This window comes from Phragmites australis, chromosome 8 (assembly GCF_958298935.1).
Source record: "Phragmites australis chromosome 8, lpPhrAust1.1, whole genome shotgun sequence".
NCBI lineage: Eukaryota > Viridiplantae > Streptophyta > Magnoliopsida > Poales > Poaceae > Phragmites > Phragmites australis.
Genome location: NC_084928.1, coordinates 11009138 through 11029264, shown reverse-complemented (window position 1 = coordinate 11029264; position 20127 = coordinate 11009138). Strand labels below are relative to the sequence as shown.

Here is a 20127-nt window from a genome sequence, read left to right as displayed (position 1 = left end):
GAAGAGCCCAATCCGCCATGCTCCTATGCGGATGCCATCCGTGCCCCCACCTTTACTGTGCTTCACCAACCCACGAGGCTAAAATCCATCATCATCACCCCTCGTATGGGAAAAGGCATTTACTCATCTGCCAGGTCTACCTACGACAACTTCGAAGCCTTTGCCACTTCTTCGGTAGAGCATCCTCTGTTGTAGCGAAAATAACCCTATTAGGCCATAATTGTAATTTTGGTGATTAATAATAATACAGTCATTGTGACTAACATGTTTGTCAAGAATATATGTTAATAGGTCTCATGTATGCAACACATCAAGAAGCCACTGTAGCCGGGACAAAGATTTATTGAATTAAAAAAAATCATAGGAAGATTTGCCCCACCAGAAGGTCCAGTGTAGAGAAATTTGCACTCACCGGAAGGTCCGGCGAATAGAACATGAACTCACCAGAGTATTTCTAACAAATGGGAGAATGCTAAGGACCTCACTGGATAATCCGGTGATCTGCACAGGGTAACACTGGAGCATTTATTGCAGAGAAGAATGCAAGTGTAGAAGATTGAAGATCAACCCACCTGAAGGTCTGATGCTTGGTTTATGCACACCAGAGTATAGCACCAGAGTATTTCTTGTAGAGGTGACTACAAATATTGAAGAATGAAGAACAACTCACAGGAAGGTCCGGTGCTCTTAAGATCAATGCACTGGAGCATTTCTTGCAAAGAAGAAGTGGCGCAATCTGGCTCAACATAACTCACCGAAAGGTCCGGTGATGGATTTGAAGGTACACCAGAGTGTCCAGTGTTTATAGAGACTTTGAGTGGAAGTCCAACGGCTAGTTTTTGAGGTTGCACTCACCGAATGATACGATGTTAGTACTACTATTCTCACCGGATCATGCGGTGTTAACAGCTTTTCTGAGTCGTTAGAAAAATAGCTAGTTGACAGGTTTGAGGCTATTAATACCCCTTTACTCAGTTATTTAAATGTGTGGCATACTGCTGGAGTCAAGGAAATCTCATAGACACTTGAGAAGACATCCAAGCCACCAAAGTATTTATCCAATATGATTAAGCATAAGATTAGAGAGTGATTAGTGTTTATAGGCCTAGTGAAAGTTGTAGCTAGGTGCTGCAATTTTGAGAGGGGATCAAGGAGGGATCCTAACTTGTACCAAGAGGAACACTGACGCCTTGGAGTCTTGGTGACTCGTTGGTAAGCTTGTTGACCCTCCGACTTGGTGTGGAGCGGCGACAAGGCGATTGCGTGGGGATGCGAAGACCCTTGCCTTTGTGGATCAAGCACCGAAGTGATCACGACGACAAGTGACCGGAAGAGAGGTTAGAGATTAGACCTTGCCTTGTTGGCTTGGTGGCTCAAGAGTCATGATTAGGTTCTGACCAGGAGCATATCTTTGGTGGAGTTTTAACATGGACTAGGGGTGACGTTTATGCTATCGATACCACATAATAAAAATTCCTTATGCCGAGTTTGCTCTCTCTACCTTATTTACGTTTCCGCATTTACATACTTGCTATCTACCTTTGCGCATTTATCTTCCTAGAGTAGTTTGCTAGGATTAGCTATAGCTTGCAAAACTCTTTTGAGCGGTAGAGTAGACACACTTAGATAAACCTAGAGCATATTTAGATACAATTTGATATAGGTTTATCTTGTGAAGTTTTTAGAGTCAATTAGGTTTGAAGTGTCCTAATTCACCCCCTCTTAGGATGTCACCGTTCCTCACAGACGCGTGCCCTGACACCGCCCATGCTAGGGCCAACTGCTGAGCCGGGTTAGACGTCGGTTCATTCACGGTATGGATGACGGTGCACGCCTCCTTCTCACCAGCGGTGCTTCCTTTCAAGATGACATGATGGGTATTCAAGCAAGCTTTCAATTTTGGCACTGAGTGCTCCACGCTACCACTCCCTCGCCAGCTTTTAAAAGGAGACGTCTGGTCGCTGCTTCTAGTGCTTGGCAAGAGACAACCGTGCCTCCTCGTGCCATGACCCAATCAAGTGCCTCAGGTGCCGCAAGTCAGGCCATAGGCAGTACAACTGCAAGATCCGCATGGCGCTTCGGTCTAGCACTGCTCCATTGGCGCAGGCCTTGCATGGCGCTCTGAAGAAGATGGTCATCGGCGACTCAGACACAAGACTAGATGAGGACACTTTCCTTGTGCCCTTGTCCTTCGACCTCGACCGTCAGCTCTATGAGTGGGAAGGCATTGCGTTGGTGCCATGGGCCATCAAAGCCCCTATCTGCACCACTGTGTGGGATGTTGAAGACGCCATAATCGCTGACCAACATCTCCGCCGCGACGACATCGCTGTCACGCAGCACTAGCCGGAACCTTTCCTCATCAAGTTCACGCACAATGCCCACTGTGTGGCGGCACTCAATCAAGGGTGGATCGAGCTGTGCCTTTGACCATGGTGAAGTTTGAGCCTGGCTCTCAACGCTGAGCTCTTCTTTAGGTTGCGACTGCACTTCGATGGCATGCCCATTCATGCCTGGTCTTAAGATGTCGTCGAGCACATCGTCTCCCGTTCATGTGCCTTGCAATGCATTGAGACCAATCTGGTGCAACTGGTAGAGACTTGTACAATCGATCTATGGGCATGGACCTCCAACCCGAGCGACATCTATAAAATGGTGTGGCTCCTCTTCACACACTGCCCATCTGATGGTGCTCAGATGGTCTCCATCTCCACTGCCCCCTTGAGCACTAGCAACACAGTATTAAGTACCGTGTGCTCATCTACTTAGGGATCATTGAAGATCACACAGCCGCCAAAAACAACCCTTTCGCGTCCACCTTCAGCTTTATTGGGACAGCGGCGCCGACGCTCGTACTATCCAAGCGCATGCTGACCTGGAGGTACGGTGTTGTTGATGGTGCACCACCGACTGACGCCCCTTCAACCATGCGGGGTTGCCACCCGCTCCCTCTGTGCCAACATGATGACAATGACACCAGCGGCGAGGACAGACGCCCAAGACAGAGCAGCCACCGGCATGATGGAGATGATCACCCCCGCGGTTACCTAACACGACACTACTGAGACGATGACGACGAAGAAGATAGGAGTCACCATCGGGATGGCCGTGACCGTGCCTGTGATCATGCACACTCGATGGCCATGGACGATCATGCTCCGTGCAGAGACCGCACACGCTCTCCTCGCAGACATCACTATGGTAGGAACTATGACGGGGCTACCGCCAGCTAGTGGAGGTTTGGGCCGGATCCTGGTAGCCGATGCCCACCAGGGAAAATGAAGCCCATCCACATCAATGGCCGGTGGAGATCTCGGTCGGATCTCGACTGTCAATGCTCGCTAGGGAACGTGATGACCATCTGAATCAACATCCGACGGACTTCCGTGACTTCAGACCCTCCCTGTCGACAGTGAATAAGCTGCAAGAGAAGGAAATTCGTGACCTCTAGAGCGCCTTTGCACACCAAGCAGCAATCATGCGTGACGAGGTGCAAAATGTGCTGACCATGCAGGTGTGCGGGCACGTCACCGAACTCATCTCCCCTCTGCAGGCATCCATGGAAAAGTGGCATCGGGCTAGCTAGGCATGGCTTTGCCAGGTGGAGGATTACATTGTCAAGGCATTCTCCCTGGCCAACCGTCTGTGCATCGACGAGTTCCCGCTCCTGTCAACATCAGACACTGCAAGCGGAGCCTGTCCTAACAGCAACAAGGCTTCAAACCACGACAACCCTGCTACCATGGCGCTTGTAGGGGAAGTGCTGAAAGAACACGCTCTCATACCTGGACCTTCCATTGGTGACATCAAGGAAGCCCTCAATAGCTTGCTCATTGCCTGCGCATCCCCTGGCACACCAGAGCAAAGTGTGCTTGCGACAGAAGGCACCATCCATAACATCACAGTGGGCATGATAGTCCCGAAGAAGCCTGGGATCCCCACACTGTAGTCCTCTTAGATGAATGAGCATGACCTGGAGGTGTCCACCACACCTCCGACTAAGCCAACTGTCACAACAACACATGTGGGGCTGGGGATCACCCGCGGCCAGCACACACTAGGAGGCTCTACACCACCACCTCCCACAGCCCCTAGTCTGTCGGAGCTGATTAGGGACAAGGCCTGGTCCAAGAACGACGATGCGGTGCTGGCCCTATGTGCCTACGCCCTTAATGTACCTGCGTTGGAGTTTGCTGCTACTCCAGCACTTGCCTTGCCCGACCAGCACTCCCTAACCACCCTAGCGTCTCCAATGTAGGTCCCCGTTGAGGCCTTGATAGCTGTTCAACACGTATATTCTAGGATGAAGCTCCAACATAGAATTGGAACTAGCCCCTAGGTGCTGCTGCCCCCAATGGAGTCCCACCACACCTTTTCCACTGCTGCATCTTGAAGAACACCTCTTCACCAAGCCCACTTCGCCGATCTTGAACTAGCTACCTAGCTCGCCACCAAAGCCTAAGCCAGTCCATTGCAAAGGTTGCACCGCAAACGCCTCCACAGTGCGTCAGAGCGTAAGGTTGACAGGGAGAACTTCCATGCCGACCATCCAGCATGCGCAGCTAAACCTCAGCAAGAAGCTAGGAATTACCGCCTCAGAGATCACGCCAACAGAAGAGGTGCTGCGGGCGTTTGTAACCCTCTTCTAGGGACCCCTACCGTCGAAGATCATCGTGGCACTCACGGCGATCTTTGAGCTCGACGATGACAACGCCAAGCGCAAAAACTTTGCACTTGTGCAGATTGTCGGTGAAGGAATCGTTGGCCTTCAGGAGACTGTGAGTCCAAAACGGGAATGAAGACCGACCTACAGTTCGTCGCAGCCAGATGGACCAGTGAAGCCTCGGCAGTTGTCATGTTACGAGTGCACCCTCTCCACCTTTTGTAGCTTGTACGCTGTACCTACTTGTTTGTCTCCTGCTTCTATGTAACCTTCTATGTAACATGCTGTTCTACGCCGTTGAACGACTCTGCATTATGCTCTGTGTATCTCCCAGCATCACTGATGACCTACAACCCTCACGATGCCTCCGGACATTTTTCTCTGCACGCTTGCGTTGAGACCGCGCACATCTTGTTTTTGATATGATAGGGCCGAACATTGATATCGTATGCTGGAATGTAAGAGGCTTGAACTCAATTACATGTTTTTTGCGGTCCACGAAATGCTCTCGTCCACTGGGTTCCACCTCACTTGTCTCCAGGAATCGAAACTGCAAAACATCAACTTTGCGACTGCAAGCTATCTGGGTGTGTATCACCTCATTGGTCACTTTGCTAGGCCCACGGTGCACACGAGGGGAGGCATCCTGATTCTGTGGAATGAAAGCTTCCTTGAGCTACACGACATTGAGTACCACACCTATTCCATCTCCACCACTGTCACCATAAAAGAGTGTGGCAGCTCCTTCCGGCTCACAACCGTGTACGACCCATCATGTGTTAGGCACAAGGCCGCCTTCCTGCAGGAGATACGTTCTCAAAGGTCGGCACCTGACACCAAATGGCTGCTGTTAGGATATTTCAACCTAATCTACCGTGCAAGTGATAAGAACAATAGCAATCTCAACTGCCAGCTCGGCGCCTGTTTAGGAACACTCTTGATGACTACGAACTCAAGGAAATCCATCTACAAAATAGTAATTCACATGGAGTAGCAAAGAGATGAAACCCAACTCTAGTGAGACTAGACTGAGTTTTTTGCAACGATGCCTAGGACACGTCCTTCGAACACCATGTTCTGCATGCCCTGTCCTCGTCACTCTTGGACCAACTGCCCTCTCCTTCTTGCAAACCAGAGCGACCCATGATGACCTCGAACATTCAGATTCGAAAACTTCTGGCTCAAAATCCCGGGTTTCTTCGACGTGGTCAAGCGCGCATGGAGCCAGTCGATTCCACATCAGGAGCCATGCCACATCTTGCACCACAAGATCGCGAGAACAGCTAAGCACCTAAAATCTTGGAGTCAAACCATCATTTTCGATGCAAAGATGAAACTACAAATTACATAGGAGGTGGTCCAACAGTTAGATATCACGCAGGAGAACCGAACCCTCACCCAACAAGAATACCATCTTCATCAAAATCTAAAAAGAAGGATATTGGGCCTGGTGGTTATTGAAAGATTTCGGAAGAGGCAGGCTTCTAGGATCACTAATATCAGGGTAGGAGATGCGAACACGAGATACTTCCACATAAAGGCGAATTCCAAGCATTGGAAAAACCACATCACACGACTCCAAAAGCAGCAGGGATGGGCAGTTACTCATGAGGAAAAGAACAAGAGGTTTTTGGTCACTTCTCATCGGTGATAGCGAGTCCGCCTAGATGCCAACATGACCTGAATTGGGACACAATCCAGCTACAATCCCACAGCCTTGACCACCTTGAGGACCCTTTCATAGTGGACCAGATTCTCCAGGCCGTGAAACAACTGCCACCGGAAAAAGCCCCTGGACCGGATGGTTTCACTAAATCTTTCTTCAAGGCCTGCTGGTCCATCATGAAGGATGACCTCATTGCGGCAGTTAATACCTTCCACAGCCTCCGCTGCTCCCCGCTTACTTTAATCAACACGGCAGAAAGCGCGGAAAGGGTTACAGATTACAGACCAATCAGCCTGATTCATGCCGTGGCCAAAATCATCTCCATGATCCTAGCCTTTTGTTTGTCCCCATATATGGACTCCATCACATCCCAAAGCCAAAGCGCGTTTATCAAGTGTCGCAGCATACACGACAACTACATGTACTTCCAGGGTCTATGCCGTTGCCTTCATCAAAGAAAAACCCCGACACTTTTCTTCAAGCTGGACATTTCAAAGGATTTTGACTCCGTTCGCTGGGACTACCTTCTCGACCTCATGCAGAAAAAAGGATTCCCTCCCAGGTGGTGCGACTGGATTACTGCATACTCTCAACTTTGACATCGCGTGTCCTTACGAATGGCATCCCCTCCCCACCTATACAGCATGGTCGAGGCCTCAGACAAGGTGACTCGCTATCGCCCCTTGTTTTCATACTGGCAATCGACCCGCTGAACAGTATCCTGGACAAAGCAACAGATGATGACCTCTTGACTCCACTTCGAGGGAGATCTTCTAGGCTAAGAACTTCGCTATATATTGACGACGTGGTGATCTTCATTTCACCGAGTCGGGAGGATGTGTACTCCCTCTCGCAAATCCTGTACTGCTTCGGTGATGCCACTGGACTATGGATGAGCCTTTAAAAAACATTTATTGCACCAATAAGATGCGAGGGCATCAACCTTGATCGTGTCCCTGGAAGTCTCCCTGGCGTGCGATCGCACTTCCCGATGAAATACCTTGGCTTGCCACTCTCAGTCTGGAGTCTGCACAGGATTCACTTTCAGCCGCTGGTCGACAAAGCTACTGGAAAAATGTCGTCAGTAGGGCGCCTGACATTAGTCAAGTCGGTCCTGTCCTCCCAACCGATCTACTTCCTCACTGCACTACAGGTGCCAAAAGGGACAATTGATCTAATTGATAAAAAAGGAAACAATTCTTGTGGGCTGGCAATGAGGCTATCACGAGGGTAAGTGCATGGTCAACTGTAAGTGATGCACATGACCTACAAGCTCATGAGGCTTAGGCATTCAAGACCTGTAGGAGTTCGTGAGGGCTCTGTGGCTTAGATGGCTGTGGTAGGAATGGAAAGCCGACCACAAACCATGGGTGGGCATAGACATCCCGTGCGACAAAACCGATAGACGCCTTTTTGTTGCGGCAACCACCATCACCTTTGGGGACGGGACCAGGACCAACTTTTGGCACATAACTTGGCTTCGCAGCCACATGCCAAAGGACACTGCACCCGATGTCTACAGCATCTCAAAGAATAGGAAAAAACTACAACCGGATTGTCAAGATACCATCGTTTGGAAGCTCTCTAACAAAGGGGAGTATACGGCAAGCTCTGCCTATAATGCACAGTTCATCGGATCGTAGAAACCAACGTCCACACGTTGGTCATGTCAGCTTGCGCCCCCCCCCCCCAATGCAAGTTCTTCATCTGGTTCACCCTTCAGAATTGCCTATGGACTTCCGACAGGCTAACCAGACAATAATGGACCAATAACGCCTACTGTCCCTTGTGTTGTCACAGTCACACTTGTGAGACAGTGCTCCATATCTTCGTTGAATGTAGATTTATGTGACTCAATCGCGCCGTGGCTTTCAATGCTGGGGATCGCCCCAGCCTCTTGGACGCCGGCGGAGTCAATTCACGCTTGGTGGTCCGCCGTCGTGGAGTCCGTTGTCCCCCCCCCCCCCCCCCAAAAGCTGTGAAATCCATCTTGATGCTTGTGACCTAGATCCTGTGGAATGAGCGAAATGCGCGAATTTTCAACCACAGGGCTTCCATTGTGGCCGTGACGATTGCCAGGATCAAAGAGGAGTTTAGAATCTGGGCAAGTGGGGGAGTGAAACATCTCGCTCACATTGAGCGGATGTAGCTACCCTGATATTTTTATAATTGTTCTATCTGTTTTTGGTCTGTACCTTGGTCGGTCTCGACCTTTCCTTCTTATTTAATATAATAGGCATATCTCATACATGTTCGTTTAAAAAAAAAAGTCTTTGCCCTTCTGCTCTATGAAGAATAACATCCGAAGGTGACAGTGTTATAGAGTCTTGCTAGTTCTTAGTTTTTAGCTTATATTACTTTGTTGCATCATGATTCTTTTGTTTTCGTGTATTGAATTGTTTATTATCTTTATGGTTAATTTCTTGATGTTCTTTTTTTCCAGGTAGCTTCATATTGTCCTTGTCTCCTGGAGCTGAGATATTAGAAATAGACATCTCCAGCAGCTGGATTCAATTCGTACATTGCATTCTCACCCCACCTAAGCACTCCCCAATTTTCATTGGATTTCCAGCATGCAGTTTCCGATAGACCTAATTGAGACAGAATGCAAAGTTCACGTGCTGAAGATCAAGGCTTATTCAGGAACCAAAGCGGTATATAGATCGTGGAGGTCGGATTATATCTCATACAGGGAATGGGATGTGGGCGGATGTGATTGGGTAGTCCGTTACTATCCAAATCACTCTGATTTAAGCAAAGATTGGATAGCATTTCAGCTGGTATTACTTCGCAAAAGGTGTGAGAATGAGGTGAAGGCGACTCTTAGATATCGACTGGTAGATGGGAGTGGAAGTCTCCCACCATTTGGAGGTCAGTGGGTCGCCTACAGATACATGAACCAAGAGGATTCAGGGCCACCACTTTTGCTTGTAACCCATGGGGAACTATTAAAGTTGGATTATCTAAAACATGATTCCTTTTCTGTGGAATGTACCATCAGTGTTCGGAGAAGCCCGCGGCAAGAAGCGATTAATCATCACCTGAGTGTTGCATTACCGTTCACTGACTTGCACCAGCAGCTTGGCGAACTCTTGCAAAGCCAAAAGCGGGCAGACATCACATTCGTTGTCTCAGGTGAATCGTCACGGCACACAAGGTCGTTCTCGCTGCGAGAGCCCCCATCTTCACGGCTGAGTTCTTCGGGCACATGAAGGAGAGCAGCTTGGATCATGTCGAGATCAAGGGTATCGAACCGGCAGCCTTCAAGGCCATGCTCCATTTCATCTACACTGACACGTGCCCTGAACTCGCTCAGCAGAATGCCAGCGAAATGGGGCGAGAAGAGGTGACAGCCATGGCACAGCATCTGCATGCAGCTGCCGATAGGTACGGGCTGGACAGGCTTAAGCTGATCTGTGAAGACAAGCTCTGCGGCGGCATCGACGCGGACATGGTCGCCACCACTCTGGCTCTTGCAGACCAGCACAGCTGTTTCCGGCTGAAGACCAGGTGCATCAAATTCATTGTTGATTCTCCAGCAAATCTTGACGCTGTTATAGTGTTATGGCAACCGAGGGTTACAAGCATCTCATGACAAGCTGCCCATTCCCCATGAGTGAACTTCTCAGGGCTGCCGTAGCGAGGAGGTAGGTGCTAGCAATAGCTGAAGATTTGCAAAATTTCAGCAATCTGGCTTGAGATTGGTACACCTCTGCCCATGTAACTTGTGGGCACCTGAAATGTGTATGGTATCTATGCTGTTAGCATTAAAGGAATTTCGCCAGAAACAATGCAACTTGCACTCCAAAAAAGACTACCCTCTTGAAATATTCAAGCATCTAGAATGCAGCTGTGGCACTTTGCTGAATTAATATTTGTACTAGCATGTTATTTGCTAAATTGATAGTATTTGCTTGGCCAAAAGCCCAAAACAATCTCGCCGTTTCGGTGGTGGTGGTCTGATGGCCTCTGGTGTGACCTCCCTGTAGCGAACTGTGTTTTTGTTTCTTTGTGACAGGGCAGGAAACTGTGTTAAATTGGTAGGTTCGTTTCGCAGCTCTAGATGGTACACTATCCACTAAGGTTTTAGTTATCATTAGAAAAACGGTAACCGGTCCCTAGTGTAATCGAAAATGCGTGGCTATCGCGATAACCGCTTAAAATTCTGCTGAAATTCGTACAAAATTCATTTGCTAAAATTTGAAATTTGAAAAAAAAAAATGTCAGATTCTCTGTTCGGTAACCGGTCGAATCGGACCGATTACCGAGCGATTTTCTCGATTTACCGAGCAGTTTTCTCAAATTTTCCGTATGTAACCGCTCGGTTTTCTCGATTTATCGAGCAGTTTTCTCGATTTCCAGTGGAGTTAAAAAAAACCAAAAATTGGCCAAATCTTGTAAAATCAATAACTAATTCATCTGAGCTTCAAATCAAGTGAAATTTTTTTTGTTGGTTTTCTTGTAACATGATCTACATGATAGAAGTATTTATACTCATAAAAAAGTTAAAAATTTCTGTGAGAAAATGTATTTGTTAAACCAAGTTAAATGCATAGTTTACTCTTTGCTAATCCAAAAAATCATGAAACTAATTTTTTTAGTCTTCTTACATAATCCTATGTCTTTAAAAAATACATGAACTCATGAATTAGTTATAGTAACATACATGATTGTATAAATGTGTTGCAACTAGATTAATTCATAACTGACCCATCACACCTCCAAAATTAGTGAAACCACTTTTATTAGTTTATTTATACTATCCTTTATGTAGAACAAATAATATTAGACATGAAAAAATTAATTATAGTGCTCTTTCTTAACATATTCACTTTATGCTTGTGAACTTTGTAAAAATCATGGAGAAATTAATAAAACTCTAAATGAAGTGAAATCAATTTTAAAGATCCTCTTAAGATACGTACTACACAAGAAAAATATGTGTTTGCATGTTAAGATTTTCCTTAACATGAGTTAATAACTAAGTCGCACGCTTCAACATTTTTCATTTTTTCAAACTTCCTCCCTATAGAATATGATGCAAACGATATTATTTTTGAAAAATGTTTTCATAGAAGGTCTTAGAATTGTCTCTAGTTTTTTTTAGGATATTGTTTTTGATTTTGTTTGAATTTTTTATTTTTTCAAATTTTTTGAATTCAAATTAAGTTACCGTTCGGTTTCTGAAACCAGACCGGAGCGGTAAGCTCGGTAACCGTGAATTTTGACCGGTTACCATCGATAAATTGAACCCTTCTATCCACACGAATCTCCAAGATATTGTGCAGTGGATGGGGTGGCGCAGACCCTACTCTAACGGATGGGCTCACTCCCAGTCTCGTAAAACGGTATGTGCACACACGCGCGCACTCCTTTTCTCCTCTTCCCCAGTAACATTCCCATCGACCGAGATGACCGGCGAGATCAGGTACGATGCGAGGTAGAGGGAGAAAGCAAGAAGAAGTCGTGTAAGGAAGTATTCTATTGTTAGAGAACGATGTTCAAGTCTGAGTTGCCTTCGATTATTACAGCACGGGGCTTATAAGCCTTCCAGGCGCACAACCACAGGCCGACTCACGCATGTGACATGATCCGAATGCACACACGTAGTCCTGGTCCACTCGACCGAGTCACTGCGCACACACATGCCAGAAAATGCCCACCAGGACGTGCCAAGCCAATAGGGACCCTAACAATCCCCTCTCCTTAGCAGATAGCTTGACCCCAAGTTGGAGTGTCTAGAAAGCATCGACGAAGGTCGTGCTCATCTTCCCAGGATGAAAATGAGGGCGGAAGACCACTTCATTGTGTGCAAACTTGACGCACGGTGGATGAACCATGGGACACCAGAGCCATTTCAAGAATGCCAACTGGAACGATGACATGAAATGGGTCAGTAGAAACTAAAGACAAGTCAGTGCTGACCTGAGCTTGTGGGGGCACATGGCGCTTCAACTGCGACACATGAACAACTGGGTGAATCTGGCTATGTGAGAGAAGATCCAATTTGTAATTCACATGCTCAACGTGTCGAAGAACATCATATGGCCCATAGAACTTGAAGGACAACTTGTAATTGATTCAGGACACCACTGAAGACTGCAAATGGGGTTGAAGCTTCAAGTAAACCAAATCACCCTCCTTGAATTGATGCTCAGAATGGTTGTTGTCGACATAGTGTTTCATCCTCTGCTGAGCATGAAGCAATTGCTATTGGATGAGCCTATTCAGGAGATTCATTCCTTCAACCAAGCTTCCAAGTCGGGGACAGTGATATCTTGAGGATTAGTAACACCGAAGTGGTGAGGTGGATGCCCATAGAGCACTTCAAAAGGTGTATGCCCCAATGCCGAATTGTACGCTGTATTTTACCAAAACTCAGCTAGAGGAAGCCACTTACTCCAGTGTCTCGGGCATGAATGAATTATGCATTGCAAAAAGGCTTCAATGCATTGATTGAGTTGCTCAGTTTGGCTGTCAGTTTGCGGATGATAAGAGGAACTCATCAACAATTGGGTATCCGAAAGCTTGAATAACTCTTGCCATAAGTTGTTGGTGAACACCTAGTCTCGATCAGAGATAATGGCGCAAGGTAAACCGTGAAGCTTATATATGTTATTCAAATAGAGCTGAGCAATTTGCATAGCAGTATAAGGGTGCGATAAAAGGGATAAAGTGGGCGTACTTGGTGAACTTATCAATAACCACCAGGATAACATCAATGGAGTTGGATTTAGGCAGCCATTCGATGAAGTCTAAGCTGATAGTGCTCCAAGCCTAGGACGACACTGGAAGAGGTTCCAAAAGATCCGATAATTCTACATGTTCATGTTTCGCCTGCTGGCAAACCTAGCAAGATTGGACATATTGTCAGATTGTCTCTTTCATCTTTGGCCAAGCAAAAAGTGACTTAACTCAGTGATAGGTAGCATAGAAGCCTGAGTGCCCCCCAATTCCACTGCTATGCAAAGCTTGAAGAATATTTTAATGGGCCATAGTGTTATTGCCGACCCACACCTTGCCTTTGTACCGGATAACACCATCAAGTAGAGAGAAACCCTTGTCATTAGTAGCAGACAAACTCAATTCTGTAATCAACTTCTAACAATTAGCATCATCCACATAACCGATGATCAATTTCTTAATCCAGGAGGGGGTACAAGTAGACACAACTGCTACTAAATCATGAGATGGTTGACACGACAAGGCATCAGCCACAACATTTAGACTTCCTTGTTTATACTACATAGTGAAGTGCAAATCCATTGGTTTGAGTACAACTTTTTGTTGCAAATGAGAAGTAGCACGCTGCTTAGTGAGAAAAAGAATGCTGCGGTGGTCAGACTTTAAAATGAATTCCAACACTTGCAAATAAGGGTGCCCTTTGTCTACAGCCATGAGCACAACAAGGCATTACTTCTAATAAGTATACATTGCTCAATTCTTGTCACAAAGAACCTGACTAAGAAATGAAATTGGATGGCCCCCTTGCATAAGCACCGCACCAATGGCAAGATCATTGGCGTCAGTTTGAACAACACATGTTTTTGTGAAGTCAGTAACTGCCAAGACAGGAGCTTGAACCAAGGGTTGCTTCAGCAACTGGAATGCCTAGTCAGAGGTGGATGTGCACTGAAAAGGAACACCCTTCTTTAGCATCTAGGTGAGAGGTTTGCTGATCATTCCATAGAGTCAGATAAAACACCTATAATAACCAGTGAGGCCCAAGAAGCTACGGAGCTGTTTGATGGATGATGGAGTTGGCCAATTGGCAAAAGCAGAAACTTTGGAAGGTTCAGTGGCTACACCTCGGGCAAAGATATGATGACCCAAATACTCAATAGAGGTTTGTGCAAAGTCACATTTGGAGTGCTTAATCAAGAATTTATGCTCCCTGAGAATGGAAAATACATGATGAAGGTGATCCTAGTGCTTGGACAGAGATTTACTATAGACCAAAATGTTGTCCATGAACACTAAAACAAAGCGACAAAGCAAATTAGCAAAGATGTTATGCATTGTACCTTGAAATGTGGCTGGCACATTTGTGAGTCCAAAGGGCATAACCAAGAATTCATATAAGCCATTATGTGTGCAAAATGCATTTTTGAATTCATCACCCTATGCTATACGAATTTGATGAAACCCAACACGGAAGTCCAGCTTCTAAAAACTATTGCACTGGCCAATTCATCAAGCAATTCATCCACCACTGGCATGGGGTGTTTGTTCTTCACCATAATCGCATTGAGATGATGGTAATCAACACATAATTGCCACAAACTGCCCTTCTTTTTAACCAATAGCACCGAAGAAGCAAATGGCGAAGCACTGGGTCGAATAGCACCTTGTCGCAACATATAGTCGAGCTGCTTCTCTATTTCGGTTTTCTGTTATGGAGCATACCTATATGGATGCATATTCATTGGTTAGACACCAGGGAGGAGAGTGATTTGATGATCAAATTGGCAGAGTGGAGGTAGCTCTGTTGACTCTCGGAATAAATCAGCAAAATTATTCAGTAATGACTGTAGCTCGTCCGGCAATTTGGCATTGCCCGTGTCAGAAACCACATTTAGAGAATTGACTGGCACAACTGCCACACACTGCGATGGCACTCCACATTTGAATAAGACATTCAATTTCTTTGCAGTGATCTTAGAACAATGAGTGATTGGTTCGATTACTCCTTCAAAGAGAACACGTCGACCTTTGTGTTTGAAACACATCTATTTTCGTCTCTAATGGATCCACATGGGACTATGCTCTTCCAACTAATCGGCACCAAGAATGAGGTCATGGAACTTGAGAGGAAGGGCCTTGACATCTTAAGAAAAATTATGTCCCTGAATGAACCACTGTAAGTGAGGAACTAGATGGGAGCAGATCTTCAATCCATCGTCTGCTGCTGAAAACTTCTGTATAGCAATAGACTGACATACCAGTTGTAGTTGATTTACCAACTTCTCACTGACAAAAGTACCAACACCTCCTGAATCAATGAGCACTAGTATGGCTTGTTTACCAATGAAGCCTTGAAATCTTATCCTCTTGCGTGGTTGTTTCACCAGGTGGGCTTGCTCTTGCACTACCAGAATAGTTTCAACGATGTTCTCCTCCTCTGTAGGTTCTGAATCAACAGACTCATCAACAAGCTAAAAAGCCTCCAGAACTTCTTCAATGCCATGGAGTGGTACTTGATCCAGACATTTGTGTGATTTACTCCACTTCTCACCACATGTGAAACAGAAACCTTTGGATTGACGCTAAGCTTTAAGGGATTCCAGCTTCTCATCAACTGATCTATCAGAATGCTTAACCTCATCTTTGGGAGGTGGCACCTTTTTCCTCTCACTAGTAGAGAATACCTAGTTACCAGATCGAGAGAACTCTTTGCCATCGATCTTCCTCCTTTACGACTCTAATTCCTCTTGCAATAACGCCAAAGTAGAAGCAGTAGTGACATCTTTTGGACGATGCAATATAATAGTAGACCAAATTTCCTCCTTAAGACCCCCCCCCCCAGAAATCTTGTCACAAAATATAAATCATTGTAAGAGTTGTTGTACAGGAGGACATTGTGAGATAATTATTCAAAATTATCGTAATATTCAGCTACCGATCCCGCCCGATGAAGGCTATCTAATTGGTGCAAACTCAATTGGAACTGATCCTTGTTGAATCTCTCTCAAACCTTCTTACACAACTCCTCCCAATCCAACACTCTACCACACAACTCCAAAGTTTGCAACCACGAAGCCGCAGTTCCAATGAAGTTCAGAGCTGCTAACCTCACTAGAGTTTCGCTCACTGAGAAAACCTCAAAATACATCTCACATCTATCATGCCACAACCGAGGATTTACATCATCAAATTTGGAAAACTCAAGCTTCGGTGACGGACTCGATCGCCCAGAAACACCCCTTCGATCATTAGGATAACCAATCAACTTGGGTTGAGAGTTTCTAGATGCACTTGGGACCCAGGGAGGCAACGGGGTCTTGAGGATCCCGGCGCCATCCTCTCAGTGCAATGAGTCTACACGGTGCCCATGGGGCTGCTCTAGGACTGATGTAGGTGGGCACACCGTCCTCATCAAAGTCACTTTAGCAGGACTCGGCTATGACGCGAGTGCATGCAATAGTGACACCAGAGTTTGGACCTGCGCCTATTGGGGGTCATCATTAAGGGCCTCCGACACCCCTGGTACCGCCAGTCTACACTTGTGGACCATGAGTCCCCGAAGGTCTGGCGGATCTCTAGGCTCTGGAACTCTCTGAAGCCCCAGTCCTCCAGAGCCTGGACAGGCTCCCCGAAGCACGGGGGGCAAGTCATCCGGTCTTGGAGAAAGATCAGCCAGAGGGGGACCCGCCATCCATCCTCCACCTGTAGGGAAGTGAATGACATTTAATATCGATGCAAGTGGAGTTCATTCTGACATCCCAGCGCAAGTGGGAGCCAGACTGACACCTTGGATAGTGCGGCGTTGCAATAGGCGACCGGCTGAGTACCACGCCTTTATGCCCACTTGCACCACTGTATTGCTATAGTAGATAATATCTTCTGATTAGGGATAAATGCCTCCTACCTAGACCCATGCTATGTAATTCGATCGGCCCTAGGTCCCTGTGGTATAGTGATAACTTGTATTACTAAGTCTGTAAGGGCATGCTTGCACATTTACACCATGAATGACACTATAAATACAGACTCATAGCCATCAGTCCAGAGGGTGAATCTTTTTTACTAGCAACACATTATTGGTTCTCCTTCCTTCCCACTTCTTCTCCAAGCTTGAGTCTCCTCTCTAGAAGAGACTCTCGTCGCACTATGTTCGTGGAAGACATCTTCTCTTCTACTAACAATGCTACTACCTCTTTGGTCCTCAGAGCAATGTGCTCAACGATTCACTAGTCGTCATTCGCCATGACTAGAATCCCCTGAGCTTATCCAATGTATGCTGCATCATCATCTTGAATCCCTGAAACTGCTTTGCCAAGCCATCCATGGTGGCCGCCATTTGTGCCTCCAGCTTCGACGGCTTCCATGGCGGCGCTAGAGTAGGCATTGGTTGGCTCTAATGCCAGTTGTAACATTCCCGTTGACTAAGATGGCCGGCAAGATCAGGTACGATGCGAGGGAGAGGGAGACAGCAAGATGAAGATGTGGGGAGGAAGCATTCTATCTTCCTCCTTATAATATCTTTTGTATTGAGCCTGTCCTTGAAACTCGGCGAAGTAAAAACTTTCAGTTTCTTAGAACATTTGGACTTCCAAATCAAGAGAAACGGTGCCAAGGGCACGATGGACTTGAAAGGTAGGGTGTAGAATTTTCGGGAGTGATGACCAGGGCTACCCTAGCAGTAGCCCCAGACATCCTTGATGTTGCTATTTTGAATAGTGGTCTTCTCCTGTAAAATGTGAAGCTCCTCCAAAGCTTGGATAAATAATGGTGTATGAAAGTGCAACTATGGTTTTGTGTCTTCCCTAAATTGAGAAATGGAAATGTTTTTGTGCTTAGCGAAGGAGTATAATCTGAGAAGTTGCATTTTAAGGTAGCTACCATTCCAAATGTCATGCCAAAATAAAATGGTGGATCCATCCACGGGATTGCCTGATGCAATTCCCTGATAATGATAGATGAATTTCATAATATCTTTCCACCAAAAGGAGCCCTTGACTGTGAACGTGTGAGGAACCCGACCATCAACATAATGAGTATTCCATAACAAATGAACCCACGGAACATCCATTCTACTATAAAACTTTGTGGAGATGCTTCACCAGTAGGGTGTCATTCTGTTGTTATGGGAGCCTTGGGGTAGACGAGGTTCTTGGGCTCTTCTTCTTCTTGGGCAAGACAGAATTGGCAACTGAGCTCTTGTGGCCTCGAAGGCGCAATTCCAGCCTCTTACTCCTCCTCAAATTCCACATCAGAAGGACTGCCTCATGAACTATCTGGGTTGGATTCTAATGAACTGCTTCGGACGAGGTCCACGTATCAGGTTAAGAGCTCCTTCTTTCCAAGGGGAACCATCCTTGAAACCAACTTTCTTTGGCTGAAGAGCCTCTCCCAATTTCTTTCTTCTCTTGTAATTGTGCTTGACGATCCTGTTCACCTTGAGGGAGGTGTATCTGTCCCATGGAGAGCTCCCTTTGGTGCTGTCTGCCGAGTCTTGAATCACTACATCAGCAAGCATATGACTTGCCCCCCCCCCCCCCCCCCAGACTATCACGTTATCAAGGTTGATTTGCAGTTGGGTGCCTTGATCTTGCAGGCCAGCACGAGGTGGGTTGACCGAGAACAGAAATGAGTAGTTCAACGGAGGAAGAGTTGCTGTTGTCTGATTCCACCACGCCACGACTTGAGCTTGCGGAAAGGCGGAACCAAGACGAAGTTGCAGAGCTGTCGATATGAACGGCATGATACAGTCTGGTTGGGCATTTATCTGTTCCGTGTTGACAAAGGTGAGGTTCGGTTGTTCCTGGACCGACAAATGGAAAGCAGGGCCCACACCCTACAGGTACACCTGATTTCCAACAGATAAGGAGCTAGATGCTCCAGAACCATGTCTTGATGAAAGCAATTGTTCCAGTTATGGCTGCAGGGGATGATGGGGGACCGGCAGCGCTGCCCCGTTGTTCTGAGGCCAGGCTGGCTATTCCCGCGCCTCAAATTCCTGTGCAGCGAGGTTTTGAACAGTTTCATTTATTCATCTCTTCAAGCTCATTAACTTCTTTGGTTGTTTTTTCTTTTTGTGAATGTGAATACTTGCAACAACATAGATTAAATTGTTCTCGACTCCTGAGGTATAGATTAAATTGTTCTCGACTCCTGAGATAGGTTTTTTGTTCATTGAATTGACTGTTTCAGAGCGTTTGTGTGTTTTATTCTAATTAAATTGCAAGGAAAGACAATACCCCCTACCCCTGCCTTCACTTTGCTTCCTACTACTCATTTAGTTCATTAGCACCCATATAAGTGAATAAACTATCTTTATAAGTCACCAAACTGCACTACTCGGCTAATTTGTTCCAGTTTCTCATCGGAACCTGCTTATATCGGGTCAACTTAGCGAGTTTTCAACGAATATGACACGGCACACCATAAATCCAGTTAAACAGCTAAACGCTTAGATGAGCCCCAGTCCCATATAATTGGTGGCTACATGCCATATCAATGTGAAGTTATTAGTTGCATGTCAGATTAATGTGCAATTGGTTGATGAATTGGCCAATGTAATAGGGTCCTAAAAGAAGCAATAGATAGTGGAAAAAGTGTTGTGGATGACTTATGGGGGGTTGTATAAACAACATATTGATTTATGGGGGTGTGAATGGACATGCTGACAATAGATTTACAGAATTATTACAAGACACCAAGTACTCATTCCACATCTAAATATTAGTTCCAAATCAATTTTGATTTATACTCCTTGTGTTGGAAAATACATGTAAAAAAACAGCTCTCTTTAGTCGATCCTGTGGTTTATTATACACTTAAATTGCAAGGTTTCTTTAGCATAATCACTAATTTAGTTCTCACGTGGCATCTGCTTCTACTATCAAATTATCTGCAATTTTTTTGTCGATCAATCACATATTCTTGTGATAAGGAGTTAATCACAGGCAAATATTTCGAGTTAGAATGATTTATTTGACATGCATTGTCTCCAACTTGTTTTGATGCAGTGTCACTTTATAAGCTCATTTGTTTTGTTTAAGTCTTCACGTCTCTTTTCTGCTCCTGGATGTGGGTAATTCTATTGAAAGATTTATAAATGGTTGAAATGAGCTCC

The 20127-nt window shown here is 45.9% G+C and overlaps 1 pseudogene; it reads left to right on the top strand.

The window, feature by feature from the left end:
* Positions 1 to 8819: 8819 nt before the first annotated feature.
* Positions 8820 to 9980, top strand: LOC133927590 (BTB/POZ and MATH domain-containing protein 3-like; annotated as a pseudogene).
* The last annotated feature ends 10147 nt before the right edge of the window (positions 9981 to 20127 follow it).